Source organism: Heptranchias perlo, chromosome 12 (genome assembly GCF_035084215.1).
Source record: "Heptranchias perlo isolate sHepPer1 chromosome 12, sHepPer1.hap1, whole genome shotgun sequence".
In the NCBI taxonomy this organism is placed as follows: Eukaryota; Metazoa; Chordata; class Chondrichthyes; order Hexanchiformes; family Hexanchidae; genus Heptranchias; species Heptranchias perlo.
The window spans coordinates 16,153,877-16,174,939 of record NC_090336.1 but is presented as its reverse complement, the minus strand read 5'-3'; the positions used below and the strand labels follow the sequence as shown (position 1 = coordinate 16,174,939).

At 43.3% G+C, this 21,063-nt stretch overlaps 1 long non-coding RNA gene across 1 annotated transcript; it reads left to right on the top strand.

Annotated features, from left to right (window-relative positions):
• The first annotated feature begins 13,297 nt into the window (after positions 1–13,297).
• On the top strand, positions 13,298–15,835 carry LOC137327666 (uncharacterized). The gene is made up of 2 exons (XR_010964502.1): positions 13,298–13,455; positions 14,455–15,835. It is a non-coding gene; the product is annotated as an uncharacterized lncRNA (long non-coding RNA).
• The last annotated feature ends 5,228 nt before the right edge of the window (positions 15,836–21,063 follow it).

Here is a 21,063-nt window from a genome sequence, read left to right as displayed (position 1 = left end):
TGCCACTGCCCCTTTTATTCCTTGGGCTTCAATTTTGCTGACAACCCTATTATGTGGCACTTCATCAAACACCTTTTCCTACTTTCAGGTTACTTGTCCTAGAAATTAAAGTCTGGTACCATATCTTTCCTCATTGGACTTGTAACATATTGAATTAAGAAAACAGTTTTGTACAAATGGTTATGAACTCTTGCCTATTTTGACCATTATTGCTAGTCCTATCACAGGCTATCTCTGGATAGTTAAAGCCTGTTTTATTGCAGCCTAGTACTTCTGCAAACCCCCTTGAATTGTCTGCAAATCTCTTCCTCTATTTCTTTGCCAGTCTATAATGGATACCCAATATTGTTGCACAGCCCCCTATTAGTTCTCATTTCAAACCAGAGAGACTCAGTCTGAAAACCAATTTTGATTTTAAAAATCCTTTATTTCTAGTGCTGTAATCAAAACCCTAGTTAATATTGCCACCCCTCTTCCCTCCTTGTTTTCTCTAACTCTTCCAAAAATGTTATAACCAGGAATGTTTAGTTCCCAATCCTGCTTGGCTGAAACCCTCTTCAGTGCAGCTTCTGTGATTCTCTGATAAGGACACCCAGTACTGCTAGATTTATAGAAGGAGATTTATATAGACTCCAGTGTGGTGCATCAGGATCCATATGAATGAATAGGAGCTTTCCTATGGAATTTGTTCACATTCTAGGTATTCCAAATGAGATAATAAATATTAAGGGGTTGACCAGGGCTAGTGCCTTAAACCTAAGTGGGCTTCTATTCATGTTTGTAAAATATTTTCTTGCTTTTTGTTTGTCAAGTTATAAAGTTGTGAGAACGTTTTTGGTGACCCACATGTTAAAGTTCAGGTTTCTTCCCAAAATCTTTTTCTAAAAATTCACAGCCAGACAACAGTAGACCAAGTGCCTTATGAATTGAAACCTGCGAGCGGCAGATGGAAATGTTAAATTGCAGCACTAGATCAAACCACTGCTGTGCATACACAAAAAATTTAACTTCAAATTTGATTTGCTGGAATGATGCAACGATCATCATATCACTAATCATGTCATACCACACTCCTCAATTACAGACCCATTAACAATTCTTCAACTCTGGATACCTCAAGAGCGCCAACCTGCTTGGCCAACTGACCCCAGCTGGCTTGCGCACTGTAACACCAAATGGTCATATGAACATACAAAAATGACGGACAGGAAAAGACCAGCTGGTCCATGAAGCCTGCCCCATACTCCATGATGCCAGGAGCATCATGACTGGACACTTTCTTACCCTCACCCCACCGTCCCGTAACCATGGTAATCTCCTGGGAGAGGCTGAAAAAACCAGGAAAAAAACAGGGCCAATAAGGGAAATAAATCTGGAAAATTCCTTTCCGACCCCCTCATGCGATCGAAACCAGTCCAGGAGATCATATTGTCATGCGACTAGCTAATTACCAGCTGAGACACTCTCGCTGTCATTTTTAGTCCCCACAATTCTCTGGACACTTCCCATTTCTTGCTGTCTCACAGTGTCACTGTAAAGCCGTGTCTCTCACTGTGGTCTGTTTTCCTCACTTTTTTTGTAGCTGGTTTAATTGATAATCTTGTCCATTTTTAGATGGTCTTGTTCTGTTTTTTTGCCTGTGAAGTGCTGCCTTAATGGTATGGCCTTTTGTTGCCTTTATTGGGCTTATTAGACCCGAGTGTTTACTAGTATCTCCTCCTCGGATGTTGATTTGTTGGCTATTCTCTGATGTAGAATATCCAGGACTATATGAGAAAACAAAATATGAAATTGTCACTCAACTCATTAGCCTAGATTTTCCGGCTTTTAGCATAGTTTAGACCCTAATGGCCAGTGGTGAGTTTTTGCCAGACCCCAATGGAAGTATGCTGTTTGCATAGCTACAGATGTTGATTTGGGTGGGTGCATAGACCTTACAGAGATGTGTACAATTAAAGGGGAGTTCACAATAGGGTGTCAAAAACTCTGAAAGGCATCTCAAGCCAATATCAGACTTTGCCAAGGCTGAAAGGGTAGGAGACCAAGAAGATGCAGCAGGCAAAAATGATGGGAAAGGAAACTCAATGTGTAGTTTTGAGTCTACAGGCAAGTGACTGAGCAGCCAAACACTCCTGTTTGAGGGTCATTCAAGCCAGACGGTCCTGCATGAGGTGGATGTGAGGACAGTTGCCCATTGCACTAACCTGCATGGGCCATTACTGCAGCATGCTTGCAAGGAAGTGGAGCCAAATTTCAGGCCGCAGATTACTGTTATTGTGTAATATTACTGGTGTCAGCTGTGGCTCAGTGGTAGCATTCTTGCCTCTGAGTCAGAAGGTTATGGGTTCAAGTCCCACTCCAGAGACTTAAGCACAAAAATCTAGGCTAGCACTCCAGTGCAGTACTGAGGGAGGGCTGCATTGTCAGAGGTGCTGTCTTTCAGATAAGATATTAAACCAAAATCCTGTCTGCCCACACATGTTGTCGCAAAAGATCCCATGGCACTATTTTGAAGAAGAGCAGGGGAGTTCTCCCCGGTGACCTGACCAATATTTATCCCTCAATCAACATCACTAAAACAGATTATCTGGTCATTATCGCATTGCTGTTTGTGGGAGCTTGCTGTGCGCAAATTGGCTGTCACATTTCCTAAATTACACTTCAAAAGTACTTAATTGGTTGTAAAGTGCTTTGGGACGTCTTGAGGTCGTGAAAGATGCTATATAAATGCAAGATCTTTCTTTAACATACCCCCCGGCCTCATTTCTGGAGCACTGGGTGAGTTTCTAACTCACACTGCTGCCCGCCTGCCCAAAACTAGCCCGGAGTTAAAACTGGGACCACCCCCCCCCCCCCACCCGCCCATCCTGTTTGCCATTGGCAGGAAGAGCATTAAGGAGGGCTCAGTTCAATTGTTTGCTTCAGCTCTGCAATCCAGATTCTGCTTTCAACCATTTTCAGGCGGCAGCCTGTTGTGTGTATTTTTTTTGTTCAATTAAAAAGCCTTTCTTACACTTTCCAGCCGGCCCTTTAACAGGAGCTTTGGTAATCGCTCCCACCGAGATTTGTGTTGTTTAGCTGGAAGATCCACATTCCTGTGGGCTGAGTCTTGCTAACTCAAATTTATTAAGTGAAATAGGCTACTATCAATTTTCCTGCCAGTCAGTTGTTTGATCTGGCATACTGAAAAAGACTCTTTCAGTACCGAACTGAAACATTAAAGTAAATATAAAAGGAGAGAAAGAACTTGCATTTATATGGGGCAAAGCCAGCACCCCACGCTCCCATACAATAGCCATAAAGTGTCAGCCGTGGCTCAGTTGATAACACTCTCGCCTCAGAGTCAGAAGGTTCCACTCTGGAGACTTGAGCACCATAATCTAGGCTGACACTTCAGTGGAGTACTGTGGGAGTGCTGCACTGTCGGAGGTGCCGTCTTCCGGATGGGACATTAAACAGAGGCCCTGTCTGCCCTCTCAGATGGACGTTAAAAATACCGTGACACTATTCGAAAAAGAGCAGGAGAGTTCTCCCCGGTGTCCTGGCCAATATTTATCCCTCAACCAATCACTAAAACAGATTATCTGGTCATTATCACGTTGCTGTTTGTGGGATCTTGCTGTGCGCAAATTGGCTGCCGCGTTTCCTACATTACAACAGTGACTACACTTCAAAAAGCACTTCATTGGCTGTAAAGCACTTTGGGACATCCTGAGGTCATGCTGTATAAATGCAAATCTTTCTTTCTAAATCGCATTTGATTGTGAATTGTAGTCAGTTTGCAACAATTCATCCATAAACAAGGAGAATGGAGAATGTCAGAATTGTACAACTGTACATATTTTCACAGAAAAACAGCTGAGTGTGTTTTCATTTAAAACATCTGAATTCCCTGCCCCCTCCACTCAATTGGTGACTTATGCTGTGAAAGGGAAGAAAGAACTTGCATTTATATAGCACGTTTCACAACCTCAGGACGTCCAAAAGCGCTTTATAGCTAATTAATCACTTTTGAAGTGTAGACACTGTTGTAATGTAGGAAATGCGGCAGCCAATTTGCACACAGCAAGGACCCACAAACAGTAATATGATAAATTCCAGATAATCTGCTTTAAGTGATGTTAGTTGAAGGATAAATATTGACCAGGACACCAGGAAGAACTCCCCTGCTCTTCTTCGAAATAGTGTCATGGGATCTTTTATGTCCATCTGAGAGGGCAGACAGGGCCTCGGTTTGATGTATCATCTGAAAGATGGCACCTCCAACAGTGCAGCACTCCCTCAGTACTGCACCAGTGTGTCAGCCTAGATTTTGCACTCAAGTCTCCAGAGTGGGACTTGAACCCATGACCTCCTACCTCAGAGGCGAGAGCTACGACTGAGGCATGGCTGAGAGATACAGCTAAAGTTGCATGGTTGACAACAGAATGGGGTTTGACCGTGTGCTCTCCTGGTCCATATGGCTCAATAACACATCACACCATGCAATTACCCACTAAATAGCATGCTTATTAATGTAAATGCATTACTAGGACATCGAGCCTCATTAGACATAAGCATGGGTCAGAGACAGGGCTCCAACACTTTCACTCCAATTCTCCGACCTACTCTCGCCGCTACCAGTTCTCCACTTTGGCAGCAGAGCCTTGGAAAATTACCCCTTTATTTTGCAAGAGATTAGTACAAGATTTGCATTCGTGTAATGCCTAATGCAAATCCCTGGTAATTGTGTCTCTCTTATAATCACAGCATTAGGGTAATACTTAATCCATTCTCCCATAATCCCAGTGCTAGCTGTTACATGACCTCTCCCAGATCCCTATGCCATTCACAACACTAACTCCCAAATCCCAGTGTTACTTGTCACACCAACACTCCCATATTCCAGTGTTACCAGTCACACGAACACTCCCATATCCCAGTGTGAGCTGTCACAGTAACACTCCCATATCCCAGTATGAGTTGTTACACTAACACTCCCATATTCCATTGTGAGTTGTCACACTAACACTCCCATATCCCAGTGTGAGCTGTCACAGTAACACTCCCATATCCCAGTATGAGTTGTTACACTAACACTCCCATATTCCAGCGTGAGTTGTCACACTAACTCTCCCATATCCCTGTGTTATATGTCACATTAACACTCCCACATCCCAGTGTGAGCTGTCACATTAACTCTCCCATATTCCTGTGTTATATGTCACACTAACACTCCCATATCCCTGTGTTATCTGTCACACTAACACTCCCATATCCCAGTGTTACTAGTCACACTGACTCCCATATCCCAGTGTTACCTGTCACACTAACACTCCCATATCCCAGTATGAGTTGTAACACGAACACTCCCATATTCCATTGTGAGTTGTCACACTAACACTCCCATATCCCAGCAAGAGTTGTCACACTAACACTCCCATATCCCAGTATGAGCTGTCACACTAACACTCCCATATCCCAGTGTGAGCTGTCACACTAACACTCCCATATCCCAGTGCGAGCTGTCACACTAACACTCCCATATCCCAGTATGAGTTGTTACACTAACACTCCCATATCCCAGTATGAGTTGTAACACTAACACTCCCATATCCCAGTGTGAGCTGTCACACTAACACTCCCATATCCCAGTGTTACTTGTCACACTAACACTCCCATATCCCAGTGTTACTTGTCACACTAACGCTCCCATATTCCATTGTGAGTTGTCACACTAACACTCCCATATCCCTGTGTTATCTGTCACACTAACACTCCCATATCCCTGTGTTATCTGTCACACTAACACTCCCATATCCCAGTGTGAGGTGTCACACTAACATTCCCATATCCTAGTGTGAGTTGTTACACTAACACTCCCATATCCCAGTATGAGTTGTCACACTAACACTCCCATATCCCAGTATGAGTTGTTACACTAACACTCCCATATCCCAGTGCGAGCTGTCACACTAACACTCCCATATCCCAGTATGAGTTGTTACACTAACACTCCCATATTCCATTGTGAGTTGTCACACTAACACTCCCATATCCCAGTGTGAGGTGTCACACTAACACTCCCATATCCCAGTATGAGTTGTTACACCAACACTCCCATATTCCAGTGTGAGGTGTCACACTAAAATTCCCATATCCCAGTGTGAGTTGTTACACTAACACTCCCATATTCCATTGTGAGTTGTCACACTAACACTCCCATATCCCTGTGTTACCTGTCACACTAACACTCCCATATCCCAGTGTGAGCTGTCACACTAACACTCCCATATCCCAGTGTGAGGTGTCACACGAACGCTCCCATATCCCAGTGTGAGGTGTTACACGAATGCTCCCATATCCCAGTGTGAGGTGTCACACGAACGTTCCCATATCCCAATGTGAGCTGTCACACTAACTCTCCCATATCCCTTTGTGAGCTGTCACAATAATTCTCCCATATCCCAGTGTGAGCTGTCACAATAATTCTCCCATATCCCAGTGTGAGCTGTCACAATAACTCTCCCATATCCCAGTGTGAGCTGTCACAATAACTCTCCCATATCCCAGTGTGAGCTGTCACAATAATTCTCCCATATCCCAGTGTGAGCTGTCACAATAACTCTCCCATATCCCAGTGTGAGCTGTCACAATAACTCTCCCATATCCCAGTGTGAGCTGTCACAATAATTCTCCCATATCCCAGTGTGAGCTGTCACACTAGCTCTCCCATATCCCAGTGTGAGCTGTCACACTAACTCTCCCATATCCCAGTGTGAGCTGTCACACTAACTCTCCCATATCCCAGTGTGAGCTGTCACACTAACTCTCCCATATCCCAGTGTGAGCTGCCACACTAACACTCCCATATCCCAGTGTTACCTGTCACACTAACTGTCCCATATCCCAGTGTGAGCTGTCACACTAACACTCCCATATCCCAGTGTTACCTGTCACACTAACTCTCCCATATCCCAGTGTGAGCTGCCACACTAACACTCCCATATCCCAGTGTTACCTGTCACACTAACACTCCCATATCCCAGTGTGAGCTGTCACACTAACACTCCCATATCCCAGTGTTACCTGTCACACTAACACTCCCATATCCCAGTGTGAGGTGTTACACTAACATTCCCATATCCCAGTGTGAGTTGTTACACTAACACTCCCATATCCCAGTATGAGTTGTCACACTAACACTCCCATATCCCAGTATGAGTTGTCACACTAACACTCCCATATCCCAGTGCAAGCTGTCACACTAACACTCCCAAATCCCAGTGCGAGCTGTCACACTAACACTCCCATATCCCAGTATGAGTTGTTACACTAACACTCCCATATTCCATTGTGAGTTGTCACACTAACACTCCCATATCCCAGTGTTACCTGTCACACTAACACTCCCATATCCCAGTGTGAGCTGTCACACGAACACTCCCATATCCCAGTGTTACCTGTCACACTAACACTCCCATATCCCAGTGTGAGCTGTCACACGAACACTCCCATATCCCAGTGTTACCTGTCACACTAACATTCCCATATCCCAGTGTGAGTTCTACCACTAACACTCCCATATCCCAGTATGAGTTGTCACACTAACACTCCCATATCCCAGTGTGAGGTGTTACACTAACACTCCCATATCCCAGTGTGAGCTGTCACACTAACTCTCCCATATCCCAGTGTGAGGTGTTACACTAACACTCCCATATCCCAGTGTGAGCTGTCACACTAACACTCCCATATCCCAGTGTGAGCTGTCACACTAACACTCCCATATCCCAGTATGAGTTGTCACACTAACACTCCCATATTCCATTGTGAGTTGTCACACTAACACTCCCATATCCCAGTGTGAGGTGTCACACTAACACTCCCATATTCCATTGTGAGTTGTCACACTAACACTCCCATATCCCAGTGTGAGCTGTCACACTAACACTCCCATATCCCATTGTGGGGTGTCACACTAACACTCCCATATCCCAGTGTGAGGTGTCACACTAACACTCCCTTATTCCAGCGTGAGTTGTCACACTAACACTCCCATATCCCAGTGTTACTTGTCACACTAACACTCCCATATCCCAGTGTTACTAGTCACACTAGCTCCCATATCCCAGTGTTACCTGTCACACTAACACTCCCATATCCCTGTGTTATCTGTCACACTAACACTCCCATATCCCTGTGTTACCTGTCACACTAACACTCCCATATCCCAGTGCGAGCTGTCACACTAACACTCCCATATCCCAGTATGAGTTGTTACACTAACACTCCCATATTCCATTGTGAGTTGTCACACTAACACTCCCATATCCCAGTGTGAGGTGTCACACTAACACTCCCATATCCCAGTATGAGTTGTTACACTAACACTCCCATATTCCATTGTGAGTTGTCACACTAACTCTCCCATATCCCAGTGTGAGGTGTCACACTAACACTCCCATATCCCAGTGTGAGGTGTCACACTAACACTCCCATATCCCAGTGTGAGGTGTTACACTAACACTCCCATATCTCAGTGTGAGGTGTTACACTAACACTCCCATATCTCAGTGTGAGGTGTTACACTAACGCTCCCATATCCCAGTGTGAGCTGTCACACTAACACTCCCATATCCCAGTGTGAGGTGTTACACTAATGCTCCCATATCCCAGTGTGAGCTGTCACACTAACTCTCCCATATCCCAGTGTGAGGTGTTACAGTAACGCTCCCACATCCCAGTGTGAGGTGTTACACTAATGCTCCCATATCCCAGTGTGAGCTGTCACACTAACACTCCCATATCCCAGTGTGAGGTGTTACACTAACGCTCCCACATCCCAGTGTTACCTGTCACACTAACACTCCCATATCCCAGTGTGAGGTGTTACACTAACGCTCCCACATCCCAGTGTTACCTGTCACACTAACACTCCCATATCCCAGTGTGAGGTGTTACACTAACGCTCCCACATCCCAGTTTTACCTGTCACACTAACACTCCCATATCCCAGTGTGAGCTGTCACACTAACTCTCCCATAACCCTTTGTGAGCTGTCACGATAATTCTCCCATATCCCAGTGTGAGGTGTCACACTAACACTCCCATATCCCAGTGTGAGCTGTCACACTAACACTCCCATATCCCAGTGTTACCTGTCACACTAACTCTCCCACATCCCAGTGTGAGCTGTCACACTAACACTCCCATATCCCAGTGTTACCTGTCACACTAACACTCCCATATCCCAATGCTAGTTACCATCCTGACTTTTCATATCTCAGTGCTAACTCCTATTCTTTCTGCATATCCTAAAGGTGGCTATCAAAATTCCCTACTTTGCATGTAATAGAGGAATGACAGCTATTCTATGCACTGTTTCATTACAGTGAGAGGACTGGGAAATGCCAGCTAACAGCTACTTTGCATGGAGCAGAGGAATGTTATCTGGAGCTAATACTTACCCCAGTGTATCTGGAGTGATCTAATACTTAGCTCCAGATAACACTCCTCTGTTACATGCAATGTAACTGTTAGCTGGCATTTCTATCATATCCCAGTACTCTCACTGTAATGAAACAGTGCATAGAATAGCTGTCATTCCACCCTCCCCACCCTCCCTATATTCCAGGTCATGGTAGCATTTCCCTTATATTCCAGCATTGGCTGATATTCATCTCTTTTTGGAAGTTATTTCTTCCTCTTGATTCTCCTTACACTAGGTATTTTGCCCAACCAAGAGACCAGGTCTTAGTTCTGCGTCTATGCCTATGCCAGTGCCAATCCATAACCGTTCACTAGAAGATGAGTAAGGTGAACCTGACACACCAGCACAAGATAGTCCATTATTGAGCTCACGTGATGTAACACTGAAACATACAGAGCAGAAAGCTCCAAGCGTCTATCCTTTATTGTTAGCTTATTTCAGCCAGTGTGGCAGTATGGGTGTTACAATTGACTATCAACTACTCTGGTCATGGGAATGGAAAATCATTGGTTGTGTTGTGTTTGTGGTCTGCTACTGATCAAACACAGAATTGTTTGTTTTCATGTTTAAGTCTGCATTGAGTATTTCTTTTACACAAAATAACTCGAACCATATCTGGGCGTTAATAATTACTCATCACAATACTTAGCTCCAGGTAACACTCCTCTATTACATGCAAAGTAGCACTGTGCTACTCTACCAGGGAAGTCAATATTAATGTGACCAGACTGAGGGAATTGCAGCTAGGCTCTCTGCCCAGTTACTGCTGGACCTTCTTGTCCCTTATTTCCTAAGGCAAGCAATCCAGTGGTGGTGCAGAGAAGATTTTCTCTATCTACCATTTATAGTGAAGTCATAAATGCATTTATCAAGAGTGATTTTAGAATTTCACTCTGAGGAATGTTTGCCGAGTTTTAGAACAAATTTATATTTATAGAGCACTTCTTCATGTTTGTAGGACATCGCAACGTGCTTCATAGCCAAAGAGTTACTTTTGAAGTGCAGACCCAGTTGTTATGCAGGCAAACAATTTGTGCACAGCAAGCAAATAACAAATGAGATGAACGATCTGTTTTTAGTGGTGTTGGTTGAGACAAAATGTCACGCAGAACACTGAGAGATCCCACTGTTCCTCAAAAAGTGCCTTGGCATCCATCTGATCAGGCAGACAGGGCCTCAGTTTAACATCTCATCCAAGATGACAGACTCAACTATGCAGAACTCCCTCTGTATTGCATTAAAGTGTCAGCCTTAATTTATTTGCTCAGTTCCTGGAGTGGAACTTAGCCCATAACCTTCTGGCTTATTGGCAAGACTGCTACTTACTGAGTGAAGTTGGCACAAAGGCTGACTATCCTGCCTATCAGTCCACCTGGTAGGTTGGAAAGAGACAGGAGTGGCTAGATTTGGGGCGCACTGGACCAAGTGTTTAAAAAGTGTTAAAATAAAAAATAAACTTCAATAGACAAGGTGTTGCTCACAGGTAGTCTGGGACAAGCTCAACTGCAACTCTGCTGCTCGTATTCTATTCCTCACCAAGTCCTGCTTGCCAATTATCCCCACCTTGCTGACCTACATTGATACCCGGTCCTCCAGTGCGTCCAATTTAAAATTCTTGTCCTCGTCTTTAAGTACCTCCGTGGCTTTGTCATTTCTTCTCTCTGCAACTTCCTCCTGCTCTACAACTTCCCCCCCGCCACCTCCCTAGCCCCGGAACTTTCCGCTTCTCGAGTATCCAGCCTCTTGTGCATTGCCCTTCACCCCACCATTGACAGCCAGGCCTTCAGCCACCTAGGTCCCACTTTCTGGAATTACCTTACTAGACCTCTCTGCCTTTCCACCTCCATCTCCCTTAAAGCCCTCCTTGGAACCCACCTTTTTGACCAAGCTTTTGGACACCTCTCCCTCTTTTCCTCGTGCCTCTGTGAGACACCTTGGGATGTTTTTCTATGTTAAAGATGCTAGATAAATGCGAGTTGTTGTTGTTATTGGAGTGCAGTTTCTGATGTTTATCACACTCCTGCTGCAGCACTTGTGATGGTGATTTGCCCATTGCTGTAATGAAGCAAATTTACTGAAGCAATATATCACATGAATAACACAGATGAAAATATTATTGTACTGATACTGAAAGATACAGGCCTCACAGATACAATACTTACAATACTACATATCTACAACTTAACAAAACTCGTTTTAAGATGCAAAGAACTTTTTGTTCTTCCCTCTGCAAAACCACTTTTTCCACAGTTCCTTACATTATAATAAGAGATGCAAATAGGGAATATGAAAACAACATACAAAGCGAACAACAAAAGTTTTTACAAATATATCAAGGTATATAGTGGACAATAAGGAAATGGCAGGCTTGTTAAATAAATACTTTGTATCTGTTTTCACAGTAGAGAAAGAAGTCAAAATACCAGCAGTACAAGGAAACCCAAAAATAAGTCAAGCGGAGGAACATATTTCCTCTGATGTGGGAATCTAGAACAAGGGGGAATAATCTTAAAATTAGAACTAGGCCAGTTAGAAGTGAAATCAGGAAGACTATTTTCACACAAAGAGCAGACTGTGGATGCTGGGTCAGCTGGAATTGATAGATTTTTATTAGGTAAGGGTATCAAGGAATATGGAGTTGAGGTACAGATCAGAATGATCTAACTGAATGGTGGAACAGGCTCAAGGGGCTGAATGGCTTAGTCGTGTTCCTATGTTCCTGAAGCCGTTGTTGGTGTAATACAGTCCAGGGAGGTGCAAGGAACTGAAAGGGTGGACTCGATCGGTTTCTTCCCCGACCAGACGGTCGAGGCCATTTGGCAGAACGTCTCGTCACCGGAACTGACTAACAGGCACCAGGATGTAGCCTGGATGGTGGTGAGAATGGTCCTCCCAGTGTGGAACCTCAGCATCACCGTGAGCTGCCCTCGAGGCTGTGGCGGGGAGGAATCCGTTCCCCACCTTCTGAGGGGCTGCCCTTTTGCACAGAGGTTGTGGAGAGAGATACGTTGGTATCTGTCTCGGTTCATCCCAAACAGTTCGGTAACACAGGAAGCTCTGCTCTACGGACTGTTCCCCAGGACGCACATCGAGACCGATATCACCTGCGGCTGGAACACCATCAACTCGGTGAAGGAGGCCCTTTGATCCGCCTGAAACATGCTGGTCTTCCAGCTGAAGGAGTGGTCCATAACCGAGTGTTGCCACCTGGCACACTCCAAGGTGCCGGAGTACGTGCTGTGGGATGCACTGAAGCGAGGTGCGACCTACTTAAAAGCTTTATGGGGAAAGGCTACCGTTTAGAGCCCTCCCACTGTTGTATACCGAGGGGTTGGAATCAGGGAAAAGCCCCCTCGGGCAGAATGTAAAAAGAACGTAACAAAATGTACTGTATTGGTAACCAGTAACGACTATAATGCAAGGAGGCACCCTAGGGTGCCATGAACTGTATGTACAATGTATGGTGCATAAGTATTGATTGTAACAGGACCATTGATTTGTACTGGATGTACCATTGCAAATTGTATGACCTGTATTGTATTGTTTGAAGCGTGACTTGAATTGCATTGTATGTACCTTTACAAATTTTATGAATAAAGATTATTTTGAAATTGAAGAAAGGTTTCTCCCACTCAGGTTTCCAGTGATCAGAACTTGAACGAAGTCTCAACCTAAATGATTGACTGACTTTGTTGACAATATCCAAGGTCAGTGTCAAAGTGCCTTATAAACATTCCACTCTGGAACAGGCACAAACATGAGTTATTTTTAGTGACACGGTCAGCTCAGAATTTTTGTTTAATGATGTAAACTGTAAAAACGTTGAGAAAAGAACTGAAATAGTGTAACTTTTTTTAAAACTGCATGCGTTATTACTTGTAAGTCTTTTGCCTGGTTGATACAACAGACTCTGGTATTGTAATTCCACAGGAGCTGAGTGAAAAACCATAACTAATTACGATATTTCATTGGAAACTGAACAGGTAAGTGTTATTTGAGCCAACCCCAATTTGTTGGCCTCTAAACCTTTGGTGATTTAGAGGTGTGATACTTTTATGGTATGCAGTGTTTTAAGAGGTGTGGCAAGATGGACATGTGTTTGATACAAGACTATTAATTACATAAATATAATTCAGAGCCCAAGCAAAAAACTTACATTTCCCTTCATTCCTTGCAAATTCCAAAATACATGAAAAACAGAATTTTTGTGATAAAATGTGGAAACGATAGACCTCACAAACGAATATAGTTCTTTATCTTCCAAGAGATGCTTCTATTGGGTTAATATTTCTAACTGGTCAACAGATAGGAAAGCCTAAGTTGTGTCTGGAAGCAAAATGCATCCATTTACCATCCATAACAGTTAAGCTTCCTGTGCAAAAAGGCTTAGTGAGGCATGCAGTGATTTTTAAAGCAGATTTAAACACACAGTAACCTTTGGTCTGCACAGATATCAAATGTAAATATCCAAAGGCAACAGCATTCATCAGGACTACTCGATTCTTACACACACCTGGTTGTTCTTGCCAAGATTTTGGGAGAAATTCTCATTTTCTGTTGCTGACCATTGCTTTTCTTAAGCAAAGCAAACATTGCACTAAATGAGGTCCGAGTCAACATATCAAGTTAACAGAAATTGTTCTGACTCCATGCCAATATTCTGTCTCCATAGCTGCTTCCTTTGCTTTGTAGATTATGGTTTTTAATGAATTGGCCAGAAAGATAAATATTGTTCATTTTATTGTGACTATTACATTCCTAGCTGTGCCCAGTCAAAGCTGAGTTCCAGTGCAGAACTATGTACAGGATTTTGCATTTAACGATTGTGAGATTTAAGAGCTTTTTTGATCCATGGAGTTGAACGTTCTTAAATGTCTGTACACTTAAGATACTGTAAGACAGGGGTTAAAATCCTTTTGATATTGTGAATATGGAACGTTGGACATTAGGGAAAGGGGTAACTTTGTCCTTTAAACCTGCAGAACAAGCTTTTGGCTTGTAAAAACATTGGAACTTAGCCGCGACAATGAAGGCAGACAGCTCGGCCTAATCCACGTAATGTGTGGAAGGGATCCCATTTTCTTCTGAGATGTGATACTACCAGAGGCTGGCGGGAACAATGGAGGGGCAGAAACTGATAGATAGCTTTTCTATGATAATTTGAACAATCAATTTAAAAACGGCAAACAGAAACTAGCAGAAGTTCTTGAACAAGATTTTGATGTGCAAAAACCATTGATGAGATAAAGGGGCCACAGGCCACAAGATCACACCAGGCCATCAAGAGACTATGAAGGTAGTCAAGTCTCCAATACACAGACTGAAAGGACAATAGAAGTGTGAAGCTTCTATTGTCTGTCTTATGAGATCATGTAAGGAATCTTACAACACCAGGTTATAGTCCAACTGTTTCATTTGAAAATCACAACCAAAAGCTTGTGATTTTCAAATAAAACAGTTGGTCTATAACCTGATGTAAGATTCCTTACATCTGTTAACCCCAGTCCATCACCGGCATCTCCACATTATGAGATCATGGCATCTAGTTTTAATTGACTTAACTGTCAATCATTGAGGTATGCTAATGATCAAAGCCTAAACTGTCAATCATTGAGGTATGCTAATGATCAAAGTCTAAACTGTCAATCATTGAGGTATGCTAATGATCAAAGCCTAAACTGTCAATCATTGAGGCATGCTAATGATCAAAGCCTAAACTGTCAATCATTGAGGCATGCTAATGATCAAAGCCTAAACTGTCAATCATTGAGGTCTGCTGGTGGTTGAAGCGTAATGGGAGAGGCGATTGGACATGGGTGATGCCTCCCACAATTCTACATCGCCTTGAAATAACATAAAAGAAGACCTCATGGCAAAAGCTCCCTCTCACTACAATCGCTGTCAAAGAGCTACAATATCAAAGATTGAACTGTACTTGATGTAACCTGCAAATTGTATAATCAGTATTGTGTATGTTTGGAATGTGATATGACAACTGTATTGTATGTATTGCTGCAAATTTTATGAATAAAGTATATTTTAATGAAAAAAAGGGGGAGGCACCCTAGAGTGTCATGAACTGTAATTATGTACAATGTTTTCATTGAACTGTACTTGATGTAACCTGCAAATTATATAATCTGTATTGTGTACGTTTGGAATGTGATATGACAACTGTATTGTATGTACTGCTGCAAATTTTATGAATAAAGTATATTTTAATGAAAAAAAAAATCAAAGATGAAGTAACAGCCTTGAGTGCGGTGGATTGATCACCCGGCAAACTCAAGGATCACTCTCTACTGTGAAAAGGCCATATGAACTTGTACCAATCATTTAAATAAAATTGTGTTTAGTCTTAAAGCAATTTGTTCGTCTATTTCTTTTCCAAAATTTACTGTCTAGTGTTCAACACCAGTTTGGATTGTGTAGTGACAAACCCTACAGAAATCTGGTGCCCGAACAGGAATTCTAACTGATAACATTGGAAAAGAATAATAGCAGTCACCTCATGTAGTTAGCAGACCTATTTTGACTGTACAGTAATAAAATGGAGCTTGTGGAGTAAAGCCAACCGGCCACGTACGTAGCAGCTGATAGGGAAATAAAATAGAAGAGACCATTAAAACATATGTGACAAAAACACATTGGAGAGAGAGAAAGGAACAATATAATACAGAGTGTCTCGGCCTGGGACAGGGCGGAGGAACTGTTAGGTGACAGGTCACTCAAAAACAAACAAGCCAAAGCGGTATGGTTATTGGTATTAAGCAAAAGAAATGTTGACAAGGATAAGCAATTGCCAGTAGAAATAGTTAATCGTCCACATAAGGAACTGGAGGGAGCCAGGGAGGGTGCAAACAGAATAGTGGTAGGATTAAAAGAGCAATGTACGAAAAATGGATGCAAAAAACAGCTGTTAGAAGGTCATGTAGAGTACTACCAGTCATAAGCCCTAGCGAAACACAATGAATTAAGGAACTAAAACAAAAAAGTCATGAGTTGGAACATAAGTGTCACTAAAGTAAACAAGAAAGATGACTTAAAGGCTGCAGTTAGAGTACAAATGAGTGTAAACTGAGAAAATCATACAGAAAATGACACAACTTCCCATAAACATTGTAAAAGTAGGATAGCAGAACTAGAGAAGGAATTAAAGGCCAAACAAGGGAGCTTATGTGTCATTAGACAGGTAGAGAAGGATAGTGATGAAGAGGTAATGAGCCTGGGTTGGCCAGGCATGAAGAATGAGGCCAGCCAATACCACCCAGGCGAGAGAACAGGAGATGGTTTCCATCCAGAGGCTAGAGATCCACCTATGTGTCCAATGCACCAGATAAGGTACGTGGTGGGACAGGATGGTGTACAGGGTGCAGCTGATAGAATATATGAGGTCCCATATGATAGTAAACAACTACAGGAAATGGCAAAGCCCATAGCCAAGTTTGACGGGAAGGGGAATTTAATGAAGCACTTTGCAGAGATAGAACAGGTAGCATCTATTAGCGTAATGAATGAGAGAGAGAAAGTGAAAATATTGCTGTGGACACTGGGATCTATGGTGTTTACCACCCTTCCCGAGGATAGAAAGACGGGAACGGCCACTTGGGCTCAAACACAGGAGTCAGTGTTGACAGCAATCAGATTTAGTGGAGGGGACCCAGCAGAGAGCCTGACTTGGTGCGGACAGCAACCAAATGAGCACCCAGAAATGTATTCCAATAGATCATGGCAGCATTATGGCTGTGTATACAGTCCCAGCCTGGTCTGAGGGGACGTGAACACACAAACTGGCCCTGCCCGTGAGCAATGGCTCAGGACACTGATCAGCCATTGACAACCCTACCTACAGGCAGCATTAGAAGGGTTTGATATAGGAGACAATACGGCAAATGAAGATAGGATAAAACGACAGATGATAATCAGGCATGATAATAGGAAATCAGTGGGAATGGGCCAACCCATGGAAGAGCAAAAACGCAACCATGGAGAAATGAGGGACTACTCAGGGGTCCGCCCATATCACAATACAAGATGAAATGTTATAGCTGGGGAAGGTTAGGAGACATGGCCCGGGATTGTAGATTACAACCCAAGGAAAACGCAGGGGGCTACCAGGGTCACCCAGGTTTACAGAAACCCCAGGGAGGAGGAGAAAGGGAGCAGGCTGAGGTTAAAACCTTACATCCTAATCTGCAGAAATTAGCCCAAGAAATGAGAGAATGTATAGACACTTTTAGCCTTCCAACCCCTCAGCGCCCCAGCAAAATTGAAATAGTGCCGAACCCGAGCCTCTCTGCCTCCTAGTGTACGACAGATATGGCCGCCCATTGTATGCATATACAGGAAGAGATTAAAATATTGTTGGTGGATATAACAGCGTCAAGAACGGTGGTGTCAATAAAAGATCCACAGGATTCCCCCTGGTCAACAGAGGAGCTCTCAAGGTTAAGTGGGTTCATGGGAGACTCGCAGCAAGGATGCGAATCAATACCCATACCCCGGAAAATAGGAACCCAGATACTACCATGGTGTTGCATTCTAATGGATCTCAAAGATGATTCAGGACATATTTTGGAAAAATTTGAATCCTTTGCAAAGCATAAACATGATTGTGGAAGGACAGCTACAGGGGTAGATAAGAATGGAAAAGTATTGCCTGGACCAATCCAACAGTACAAATGTCCACGGGAAGCTGAACCGTATCTAGAAAAGGCTATAACCTCTCGACTCCAACAAGGAGTACTGAGGCTAATAGCCATGGGAACCAATTCACCAATTAGGCCATTTATAAAGTCAGACGGGTCCTGGCGATTAACAATCGATTACAGTCTGTGAATAAATGTATGAATAAATATGCCCCAATGGTAGCATCAGCCCTGAATCACAAGTGTTCACTAGACATATCAAATGTATTTTGGTCAATCCCTCCAGTACAAAAGAACCAGTACAGGTTTGCCTTTACTTTTAAGGATCAGCAGTACACTTGGACCTGTCTGCCCCAACAGTTTCACAATTCACCGTCGATAGTCCACGGAATGATGGCCAGAAGCCTTAAGAGATTCGGGAGGCCAGCATATTTGGTGCAATATGTGGACGACCTGTTGTTACATACCCCCAGACATTTGTCATTGTTAGATGAATTGCTGGGTCTGTTAAACATAGAAAAAAAATAGGAGCAGGAGCAGGCCATTCGGCCCTTCGAGCCTGCTCTGTCATTCAATATGATCAAGGCTGATCCTCTATCTCAATACCATATTCCCGCTCTCTCCCCATACCCCTTGATGCCTTTTGTGTCCAGAAATCTATCTACCTCCTTCTTAAATATATTCAGTGACTTGGCCTCCACAGCCTTCTGTAGTAGAGAATTCCACAGGTTCACCACCCTCTGAGTGAAGAAATTTCTCCTCATCTCAGTCCTAAATGTCCTACCCCATATCCTGAGACTGTGACCCCTCGTTCTGGAACCCCCAGCCAGGGGAAACATTCTCCCTGTATCCAGTCTGTCTAGCCCTGTCAGAATTTTATATGTTTTAATGAGATCCCCTCTCATTCTTCTAAACTCTAGTAAATACAGGCCGAGTCGACCCAATCTCTCCTCATACGACAGTCCTGCCATCCCAGGAATCAGTCTGGTGAACCCTCGCTGCACTCCCTCTATGGAAATTATATCCTTTCTTAAGTAAGGACACCAAAACTGCACAAAATACTCCAGGTGTGATCTCACCAAGGCCCTGTATAACTGCAGTAAGACATCCTTGCTCCTGTACTCAAATCCTCTTGCAATGAAGGCCAACATACCATATGCCTTCTGAGCTGCTTGCAGCACCTGCATGTTTGCTTTCAGTGACTGGTATACAAGGACATCCAGGTCCCATTGTACATCAAAATTTCCCAATCTATCACCATTTAAATAATACTCTGCCTTTCTGTTTTTCCTTCCGAAGTGGATAACTTCACATTTATCCCCATTATACTGCATCTGCCATGTATTTGCCCACTCACTCAACTTGTCTAAATTGCCTTGAAGCCTCTTTGCATCCTCCTCACAACTCACAATCTCACCTAGTTTTGTGTCGTCAGCAAACTTGGAAATATTACATTTGGTATTCCCTCATCCAAATCATTGATATATATTGTGAATAGTTGGGGCCCAAGCACTGATCCCTGTGGTACCCCACTAGTCACTGCCTGCCACCCGGAAAAAGACCCATTTATTCCTACTCTCTGTTTCCTGCCTGTTAACCAATTTTCAATCCATGTCAGTATATTAGCACCAATCCCATGTGCTTTAATTTTGCAGACTAACCTCTTATGTGGGACTTTATCAAAGGCCTTCTGAAAATCCAAATAAACCACATCTATTCTACCAGTTACATCTTCAAAAAGCTCCAGAAGGTTTGTCAAACATGATTTCCCTTTCATAAATCCATGTTGACTTTGTCTAATCCCGTTGATATTTTCTAAGTGGCCTGTTATCACATCCTTTATAATAGACTCTAGCATTTTCCCTAACCGGTCTGTAGTTACCTGTTTTCTCTCTCCCTCCTTTTTTAAATAGTGGGGTTGTATTTGCCACCCTCCAATAATATATAGAATTTTGGAAGATGACAACTAATGCATCCACTATTTCAGTGGCTACCTCTTTTAGGACTCTGGGATGCAGAGTATCAGGCCCCGGGGATTTATCAGCTTTCAGTCCCATTAATTTCTCCAGCACTATTTTTTTCCTAATACTACCCTTAACATTCACTCCCTTCACCACCGACGCACTGTGGTTGCAGTGTGTACCATCCACAGGATGCACTGCAGCAACTCGCCAAGGCTTCTTCGACAGAACCTCCCAAACCCGCGACCTCTACCACCTAGAAGGACAAGAGCAGCAGGCACATGGGAACAACACCACCTGCACGTTCCCCTCCAAGTCACACACCATCCCGACTTGGAAATATATCGCCATTCCTTCATCATCGCTGGGTCAAAATCCTGGAACTCCCTTCCTAACAGCACTGTGGGAGAACCGTCACCACACAGACTGCAGCGGTTCAAGAAGGCGGCTCACCACCACCTTCTCAAGGGCAATTAGGGATGGGCAATAAATGCTGGCTTTGCAAGTGACGTCCACATCCCATGAACGAATATATTAAAAAAATAATTTCCTTTAATTCCTCCTTCTCACTAGTCCCTTTGTTCCCTAGCATTTCTGGGAGGTTATTTGTATCCTCTTCCATGAAGACAGAACCAAAGTATTTGTTTAATTGCTCTCCCATTTCCATGTTCCCCATTATAAATTCCCCCATTTCTGACTGTAAGGGACCGACATTTGTCTTCACTAATCGTTTTCTTTTTACATACTTGTAGGAGATTTTACAGTCCACTTTTATGTTCCTTGCAAGTTTACTCTCATACTCTATTTTTACCCTCTTAATCAATCTCTTGGTTCCTGTTTGCTGAATTCTGAATTGCTCCCAATCCTCAGGCTTGCTACTTTTTCAGGCAACTTTATATGACTCCTCCTTAATTACTTTTGGTAGCCATGGTTGGGCCGCATTTCCTTTTGTGTCAGAAAGGAATGTATAATTGTTGCAATT